This window comes from Cetorhinus maximus, chromosome 9 (genome assembly GCF_964194155.1).
Source record: "Cetorhinus maximus chromosome 9, sCetMax3.hap1.1, whole genome shotgun sequence".
In the NCBI taxonomy this organism is placed as follows: Eukaryota; Metazoa; Chordata; class Chondrichthyes; order Lamniformes; family Cetorhinidae; genus Cetorhinus; species Cetorhinus maximus.
Window position 1 is genome coordinate 17,269,758 of NC_135887.1, and position 7,712 is coordinate 17,277,469.

The window sequence follows — 7,712 nt, forward strand, 5'->3', positions numbered from 1 at the left end:
TGACCCGGAAACAAAAACCACTCCTCCAGGCTCAACAATCAAACCCGAGCCAGGCATAATCCATCCACCAGCCACACACAATCCATCAGCAACCAGCCCCATACACACAGAGAGGGAAATGCACATTAGGGCATGTTAGCTTACACTTACTGCAACATGCATTACAGAAACTATATATATATAGAGATATGTACATTATATATATATACTGTATATTATAGATTGTGTATATCAATGTTTATATCATTGTTTATTATGTATGTGTGTGTGTATATAGATATATGTGTGTGTTTTGAGGTGCAGTGGGTAAGTGTCCCTGTCTCACCTGAGCCAGAAGCTCCAGGTTTGTGTCCCACTCCCAGGCCTTGATGGTAAAGGAAAGGTGCATTGCCAAACAGGCTTAGTATCAACCTGCAATTCCAAAACAGTAGGAGTATTGAAGGGTCATGTTGGGCTCGAAACGTCAACTCTTTTCTTCCCCACCGATGCTGCCAGACCTGCTGAGTTTTTCCAGGTAATTCTGTTTTTGTGAGTGGGAGAGTTTCCTGGTCGGCCATGTGAAGGAAAGAAGAGTCGGAGCCCGAGCTCCAGGCTGCAAGGTGCACGTTGCCCCAGCAACTCAATCCCAGTGAGTGACCTGCAGCATTAATATTTCCCCCTGTTTCTTTTCTTTTAAGTTGTATAAATGTCATATATTTCTGGTATTACATCTATAGATGTAACAGGAAGACTTGCATTTATACTGCACCACCTCAGAACATCCCAAAGCACTTTGCAGCCATTCAGTACTTTTTTGAAGTAGTTGCAGAGGTAAAATAGGAAGTACAGCATCCAATTTGTGCACAGCAAGATCTCATAAATAGCATTGTGATCATAGCCAGGTTGTCTTGTTTATTTTTGTGATGTTGGTTGCGGACACAGGGCCTCTTCCTCTTCGAGTAGGGCAACGGGATCCTTTCTCCCACTGAGAGGGCAGATGGGGTTTTGGTTTAAAATCTCATCTAAAAGACAGTACCTCCGACAATGCAGCTCCCTCTGCCATGTCAGCCTTGATTTCTGTGCTCAAGTCTTCAAGTGGGACTTGAACCCACAACTTTCTGACTCAGGCAAGAGTGCTACCCATTGAGCCACTTCTAACACAATGACAATATGTAATGGCTTTAGCTGATGATTAGGTATTGCTCAGGAACTAGCAGATCAGAACATACTACCTCCCCCTATACTTTAAACTTAAGGCAGTAGGGAAAAGTCTTTTTATGCCAAATTATAATACTTGGGCTACACCCAAGCAGGTATTGAAATTCTTGGGATTTGATCTTGGAATCTCATAACTTGCCAAATCCTTCACCCTAAGTCTCACTCATTTGAATAGAGGTCAAACATCACCATTTTGAGGTTAGCATTCAGGGTTTGCTGACATTGCATGTTCTCCTACCCAAGTGCTATTGCAAAAGGACCGCACTAGACCCTGCCCCTTACTCCCAACCACCGCAACCCCTTCCCCATCACACAGGATGTTGCACGGTCTTAACTCTCCCAATGTTGCTCTCTGCTTCGTCTGATCCAACCTGACCTTTCGGCCACGAACCCCGGGCCAATCTGACTTCGCAGTGCTACTCCCCACCCCATCGCGACCTGGAGCGATTTGAAACTTGCGTGTCTCTACTGTGTTCAGTTCTGTTCGCTGCAGCTCAGGAGAAGTACAGTGGTTCTTGGAGAGGGTGCAGATTCACCAGAACGATTTAAAAGCAGAAAATGCTGGCAGCACCCAGTAGCTTGCAGGCAGCACCTGTGGAGGGAAGCAGTTAACATTTCAGGTCAACGGCCCCTCCATCAGGATCAGCCGGAAACCATTGGACGAGATTTTCCGGTCTCGCCTGCTGCCGGAATCGTCGCGAGAGGGACGGAAAATTTGACGGACCAGCAAAAGGTCCCTTGACTTTGGGCAGGAATTTCCGGCCCCGTGGTGGGCGGGACAGGGAAAATCCCACCCTTTAACTCCATCTCTCCCTCCTGCCAGACCTGCTGTATATTTCCAGGGTTTTCTGTTTTTATTTCAGATTTCCAGGGTCTGCAGTATTTTATTTTTGTAATAGTGATGTTGTGTTCATCAGGATGATACCAGAGCTAAAAGAATTAAATTAAGAGGTTGCACACCTAGACTAGGCTTGTACTCCCCTGAGTATAGAAGATTAAGGGGTGATCTGATTGAGGTGGTCAACATGATTAAAAGATATGTTAGGATGGTGTAGAAACATAAACAAAAAGTGCTGGAAAAACTCAGCAGGTCTGACAGCATCTGTGGGGAGAGAGAGAGAGTTAACGTTTCGAGTCTTCAGAGCTCTGAAGAAGAGTCATACGGACTCGAAATGTTAACTCTGTCTTTCTCGCCATGGATGCTCTCAGACCTGCTGAGTTTTTCCAGCACTTTTTGTTTATGTTTCAGGTTTCCAGCATCCGCAGTATTTTGCCTTTATCTTGGTGTAGAAACACGTTCTGGGAGGCTTCTTAGTCAAACAAGAGGAACTTTATTTACGCTAGAGCTTCAGTGGCTGCTTGTATCCAGCCAGCCCCTCATGCAGCTCTTTTTTCTTCGGGACCCCCTCCCTAGAATTTATTCCCCCTGCGCTAGCCACACATTGGTTGAACAAATCACGTGACCCCCCCCTACTCAGTTGAGCTGGTCTTAAAGTGACAGTCCATCGCAGGTAGATAGCGAGCAGCTACTTCCTCTGACGCAGGAAATCCGGAACGAGGGGAGCAGAAGCTATAAGTTAGAACTTGGCTGATCAGGGATGATGTCAGGAAGCACTTCTCCACGCAACAGGTAGTGGAAATCTGGAACTTTCTCCCCCCAGAAAGCTGCAGAGATGGGTGGGGGGTGCAAATGGAAATTTCAAAACCGAGATTGAGAAGATTTTGTTGGGCAAGTGTTATTAAGGGTCATGGAATCAAGGCAGTAACTGGAGTTAAGATATACAACCATGATCTAATTTGAATGCAGGCTTGAAGAACCACTTGGCCCCCCTCCTGTTCCCACATTTATAAGGATCCTGTTCAGTTGATATCAACATTCAAAAAAATGGGACCCCACCCGAAACTCCAGCCAGGGGTGGATTATCCATAGGGAAAATATGACATTTCCCAAATACCCTCGTGAATGTTTTCAATGGTGCTTTATTATCAGTCCTTCCCCCTCCCATGTCCCCGTCCCCCCCACTTCCTTCTCACCTGCGGCTCAGCGTCAAAAGGTTTTTATTGATGTTGTTCTCGTTAACCACCTTTGGGAGGTTTTGTTACATTAAATGGACAATATAAATGCAAATCATTGTTGCTGAAAGTCTCACAAGGGATCATGAACCCTTTCAGGGGAGCCAGTCCTCCTCTCTGGCTTCAAGCAAACCACAGCCATTGAAGGCTCAAGTTAATGAAATAAAACTTCTTTAGGAATTGACAGAAGCAGGACTTTAATCAGATGCCCCCATTACTCACCCCACCCCAAAGTAAACCCCAATTATGGTCAGATGTTGTATGTTAAATTATATATGTAACCTATCCGTGAACTCAGCATTAATACCAAAGTGACCTGCTAGCAGTTTGTCAGCACACTGACAGCAGTATTGGCACAGAATTCAAAAGTTATGATTAAACACAGTTTATTTCCATTATATAGATCATTAAATCAATGTCAGCTTGGCAAAAAAAACTGATCTGAATCATTCCCGTCAAAATATGATAGCTTTATTAAAAATATAACAGCGTTTATCCCCCTCCCCCACCCCACCCCCCCGAGTCCTATGGCCACTCAACAAACTGATATAATAATCATCCGTATAAATGTATGTCAAGCGATATAACATCAAAAAACATACTCTGCATCACTATTTAAAAAGGATCTTTCAGGAACATGTGTTTTTACACACTAGAGCGTTAAAACTTCTAGAGGTTCGAGGGAATTCAACATTGAATTCGAGAGAAGGGTTCTGCTGGGTGTAGGGGGGGCTTGGGGAGGGGGCGGGGTGGGTTTGCTGGAGAATGGGGGTTGGGGGTGCTCTGCCGGGTATATAAGAGGAGGGTTCCTCTGGAGACGAAGGGAGCTCTACTGGCTATATGCGGGGGCGGGATTGGGGGGGCAGGATTTGGGGGGGGGGTTTGCTGGAGAATGGGGGAGCTCTGCTGAGTATATGGGAAGAGAGTGCTGCAGGAGACTAAGGGAGCTCTACTGGCTAGATGGTGGAGGCGGGGAGTGTTGGGGAGGAGGTGTGGGTTTTCTGGAGACTGGGGGAGCTCTGCTGGGTACATGAGTGTATGTAAGAGGTGTGTGTTTTGCTGGAGACTGGGGGAGCTCTGCTGGGTATATGGGGGGTATCGGATAGTGTGGTGGGTTTGCTGGAGACTGGGGGAGCTCTGCTGGGTATATGAGTGTATGTAAGAGGTGTGTGTTTTGCTGGAGACTAGGGGAGCTCTGCTGGGTAAATGGGGGGATTGGGGAGTGGGGGTGGGTTTGCTGGAGACTGGGGGAGCTCTGCTAGGTCTATGGGAGGAGGGTTCTGCTGGAGACTAGGGTAGCTTTGCTCAAGATTTTGCTGTCAACTTGAATTAGCGAGAAGGGGATTAGTGAATAGATTCATGCCCTTTACACTGAAATAACTATTAACATTATATTTCCAGCCCCTTTAATTCTCTCCCAAAAATGTCCCAATTGTAATATATAGTGTTACATTGTGTAAATGACATAACCATCCACTGACTCACTGTGAGTAACACCAGAGAGAAATACTAATAAGTTATCAGTACATTCACTGAATTCCTGTTGTTACTGAGAAACTGAGGTCAAAGACCAAAGGTTATAATGCAGGACATCACTAAGATTGGAATGAGGTAGAAGATGACATAATCTAAGGTCTTTTGATTTAATCACGGAATGTGAGCCTTGCTGGCAAAACCAGCATTTGATGCTCATCCCTAATTGCCCTCGAGAAGGTTGTAGTGAGCTGCCTTCTTGAACTGCTGCATCCGGGTGGTGTAGATACATCCAACGTACTGTTAGGGAGGGAGTTCCATATTTTTGATCCAGCGATGATGAAGGAACAGTGACATAGTTCCAGGTCAGGATGGCGTGTAGCCTGGAATTTGCAGGTGGTGGTGTTCCCAAGAATTTGCTGCCCTTGACCTTCTAGATGGGAGAGGTTGTGGGTTTGGAAGGTGCTGTCGAAGGAGCCTTGGCGAGTGAATCCCCATCAGATAGGGCTTGTAGTTCTGAGCCCTCCAGACTTTCGCAAGTAGTGTGAGGTCTCAATCTGCCATAGTTTTAATGTTAAAATAACGTTCTGCATGACATTTTCTTTTAGCTAATATTTCATAGACTTAAAATCTATTCTCATGCATTGTAACCACTGAGCAATTAGCTTCTTAAAATAATTTTGATTTTATTTAACTTACTGTAATGTTATTTAATGGAAGCCAGACTCTCGAGCTCCATTCTGATGCTTAGTTAACAAGTTACCTTATTCCTATAAGGCCACTGCTCACTTTGGGGAAAATAGGCTTAAATGTGACCTGGGGTTAGTTGAATTTTAATTGCCATTTGATAAGGGAAGGTTGGGTCAGCTGGAGTTTGATTGCTATTTGACAAGGGAAGGTTGGGTCTGTTGTAGTTTATTTGATAAGGGAAGGTTGGGTCAGTTGGAGTTTAATTGCTATTTGATGAGGGAAGGTTGGGTCAGTTGGAGTTTAATTGCTATTTGATGAGGGAAGGTTGGGTCAGTTGGAGTTTAATTGCTATTTGATGAGGGAAGGTTGGTGTTTAATTACCTTTTGGCTTATAAATTTCCAGCTCCATGTCAAAATAAAAATGTTATGCCTTTCATTTTTGTAAATATTTTGAAATGAGAGGCTGGAGAGGGAAGTGATGCTGTTAAAGCTCTGTCTATAATGTTTACTCCTGTGTTATGACATGTGTTTGAGGGAGAAGACAATACTTGCTTCTTGCCATTCTCAGGAGGGATGTTGGAACAGTGTGACAGCCGATTAATTGCACCAGCAGAAGGGCAGACAATTAAAAAAAATTCTTTTGAAATTTAACACCAATAAAGAGCTTCGACAGTGGCTCAATGGCAATGTTATCTTCTCTGGAACACACGAGAAAGTCAACAGTATTGAAACCCAAAATTGCACCAAATTGGGTTTATGAGCTGGCTCAAGTGCTAGTCACAGTTTGGATTGCAAACTCTCCAGGATTTGAAGAATAGAAGATTGGGAAAACAACCAGAGTCATCATGAAGAAAAACCTTTCTGTGCAGCGAGTGGTTAGGATCTGGAACGCGCTGCCTGAGTGTGTGCTGGAGGCAGATTCAATCGTGGCTTTCAAAGGGAATTGGATCGTTATTTAAAGAGGAAACATTTGCAGAGATAGGGGGAGCAAAGGCAGGGGAGTGGGACTAGGAGAGTTGCTCGTACAGAGAGCCAGCACGATGGGCTGAGCACCATCCTTGTGCTGTAACCATTCCATGATTCTAGTCTCCAGGACACTGCCACAAGTGACCCAGATTTAAAAAAATCTTAGGAGTGTTGAATAAAACTGTTTTGATTTTTCTTTGAACACTTTCATTCATTAGGTTTTCCTGACTTACCGTGCACAGTGTCACAAAGGATCCACTAGTAATTAAGGATGCATTTCCTTGGCCCTGAGAGAAATACAAGCTGGACCCTCCAAAGCAAAGTTTTGCACTGAAACCGCCTCATCTAAAAGCAGACCACGTCTCAGCACTGGATTCAGATTTACCAAATCACTCCCATTATGTCAAATTTATGAATCAGACACTATTTTCCCATTATGGGTTTTCAGTACTCAGTACACATAACATCCTTCATATATTAAAAAGCTCTATGTGAATATACTTCATGTCTAATAAAGTGTTACATTCAGATTTGGCTACAGTCAGACAGATTAAATGAGCTAAGGCAGAAATGGCCCATTTACCTTTCTTAAATGTAAATATATATATATATATATTAGCAGTCTACAGAAATCCTGATCCAGACATATTTTTTCCAACTGAAGTGTGCTCACTAGGGTTTAACTGTATATATTACTTTCAGGGCCATTGATTTACAGTGACTGAATAAGTCAAATTGCATTTTCATTACGGAGGCTATTTTTATCATCTCTGCTTGGGTTCATTTTTCTGTTCAGAATGCACTGTCTTTACTGATAAGTAAAAGGTGCTGCTATTCCCTTAACGCTGAGCATTCGTTTCCCCTGGCTGGAGAGTCTAGAACGTGGGGCAGAGTCTCAGGATTGGCTGGCCAATTTGGATCGAGATCAGTGAGAAATTTCTTCAGTTGGAGAGTTGTTGGGGGGTCAGTTAGTTAAGAGTCTGGTGCAGAATGATGCCAACAGAACTCATACAATCCCCTTACTGGCTGTGGTAGTTCAGGGAGGCGCCCCCTTTACTCCACGCTTGCGGAGTGGTGTCCCTCAAGCTATAGAACCAATTGTCTTCTCTCCAATGGAGAGAGATGCCTATGGCCTTTGTGGGACCATGGTCAACGACCAGAGGGTTGTGAATCTTTGAAATTCTCGGTCCCAGGGAGCTTTGGGTGCTCAGTTGGTGCCTAAACTCAAAAGCTCAGATCAATAGATTTTTGGACACCACGGGATTCAAGCAGGAAAGTGGAGTTGAGGTTGAAGATCAGCCACGATATTATGG